The 2,500-nt window shown below is 34.4% G+C and overlaps 1 protein-coding gene across 3 annotated transcripts in view; it reads left to right on the forward strand.

Annotated features, from left to right (window-relative positions):
- LOC144964810 (gonadotropin-releasing hormone II receptor-like) overlaps positions 1-2,500 on the forward strand; it is a 246,296-nt gene that overhangs the window by 199,949 nt on the left and 43,847 nt on the right. The window lies entirely within an intron of this gene.

Below are 2,500 nucleotides of genomic sequence, written 5' to 3' on the forward strand. Positions count from 1 at the left end.
AAAATAAAATAGAGCTTTTATATAGAACATCATTCACTAAACGTGCTCAAAGCGCTTAACTCTCTCCTTACCATCCATTTTGAGGATTTTCCCCAAAACTTTACACCCAACTAACACAAAAATATATTTTTTTATCACTCAAACTCAATAGCAGTAAAGTTCTTGCAATACACAATTTATTTAGCAAAGCATGCTCTACAACCCACTGTTCGTTTTCTTTAAATTTTATGATGTACAAAAGAAATTTGAAAAAGAAAAGTGTAGGTTGTATCGTAACGAATGTGTCGATTTTCCTTTGGGTGGTAAGGAGAGGGTTAACATGAGCTCCCTAGCCAACAGCAACACTTAACATGTAGGACGAGACATGACGCCTGTTAGGCGATATAACAATCTTTGCGGATAGAGACAGCGCCGTTAATGGCCGGGTACTCATTTTACAACCCGAGTACGATGAGAGATTGTGAGTGAATAGCCTTTTCCAAGGACTCAACCATGCGCTGCTCAGAGCGAAACTCGAACCCTGGACCTTCCGACCTGAAAGCGAGAGTCATACCACTTGGCCACATAGATTAGGCTCAACAATTCAATATTTAAGCATCATCCTCAACCCGATGTAATACCGTTAAGAGACGATCGGTCGCCTTGAATTCGGGGAATGTATTCTATATGGTGGTCAAAGACCCTGTCCCGCTATATTATGGCTGATGTGTTCTCAAAATAGAGCTTTACAGCAGTCAATATTGTTTGCGCCTTACGTACTAAACTTTGTTAAGCTTCATCATTGCCCAAAGATATTTTGAAAGAAAGGTGAGGTGAACGCCGGGTTAAGACCTAATTTTGAGGGAATTTACACGGTTTATCACTGGCCAGAATGTTTGGATATAATAATATATTTAAGCCAATATTGATTTTTCTTTGTTTTCGTTTTTTCTTAAACTAAGCGGATATTGAAACTTTGACGATTCGGTATTGATCGAGGGATTTGCTTAGTTGTTTTTTTTTCCATTAAAAGAACTATTCAAAAATGTAACAGAGTTTTTTTTTACTGCCCTTTATTATTATAATTATTATGATCCCCTTCGTCAGTTTCATTGATACAATTAAAATCAGTGCCAAAACTAGAGCGAGGTTATCAATCAACGTCGTCATCATTGTCTCGAGCCCAACTTTTGGCATTTTATTGTTTATTCTCTTTGGTGCATATAATAGTTGATAATTTTGAATGATTAAGCTATTTTAAACTAAAATGTGGCCGCTTATGGTAAAGGAATTGGTTATTGAGATTTCACGTTTAAAAAAGATTCAAATTGATCGAATAGTAAGAAAGAAAATGCCTGACAGAAATAATTGCAGTTGTTTTGCATGTAGCTTACTGAACTTTTTTAGATCCAGATTTATATTTTTGAGTGGTTATCTGGATATTTTATTGCAGATAATAAATGGATGTCTTTTATTTCAATTTTTATATCAGGGTTATATCTATACTAATCTATCGTGGAAGATTTTACTTAATAAGAGACACTAATTTCTTTCTTTCTTTATACCATATCACACGCTTTTTAAAGCTAGAAATAGTAGATGAAAAATGAAGACTTTTGTATATTGTTACCTTTCTTGATATTGATTGTCGCTTTGCGGATAAGACCTTCCGAAAAGCAATTCAATAAAACCTTCGCCTCAATGATCAAACATAGAAGGGCAGACTAAATAATAAAATGTGAATCATCTAAACCACAACTTTTAAAAATAGCTTTACATTAACGAAATTATACAAACTAAAAAGAAGGACATGGCAGGGATTCGTTGAACCCTTGGTTCCTCAAGCGGCGGGCGTACCATAGAACTTGAGGAACTTAGATAATTGAACGAAAAAAATTGAATATAAAAATGTCGTAACGATCGAAACAAATTATCTTTAAAAAGTATGTATGATGAATTTCTCTTGCTTTATTTCTATATCCTCCAGTCTTTACGGTTTTCTGACTATTTTTTTTTGTTGTAATGGCGTTCACAATTAAAAACCAACAGTGTTCACTGATTTTTAGTTTACTATATGTTTGATTCATGCTTTGTTATTGTCTTCGTCCCTGACATTGTGAATTGCTGGATCTTCGACAGCAAAGTTCCTGTCGGGGCTGGCAAGGTTTTGGGTTAATTTGCGTTTTTTTAAATTATTGTAGAGAATCAAATTCACTAGAAAAGATTAAAATGCCTAGACACATTTCCATTAGATCCGTTCACGTTTGGGTACAGTAATGTCAACTGATATATCATCACCTATAATCTCTCACTCGCAGGCTCTTTAATCAAGACTAGCAGACATACATCGCCTCTATAATGTATAAAACTTCCATTTTATTAGGATTCATTCTTATCAAAAAGGCTCCATAATGATTACAATTATCTCAGGATACGGCTATCTTTAACAAAATTAAATTGGGAGAAAAACAACAACAATGAAGAATGCAATGTAGAATTATCAAGATCGAAACTTTTCATC

This window comes from Berghia stephanieae, chromosome 2 (assembly GCF_034508935.2).
Source record: "Berghia stephanieae isolate SIO BIC M18660-M18661 chromosome 2, UCSD_Bste_1.3, whole genome shotgun sequence".
NCBI classification, from domain to species: domain Eukaryota; kingdom Metazoa; phylum Mollusca; class Gastropoda; order Nudibranchia; family Aeolidiidae; genus Berghia; species Berghia stephanieae.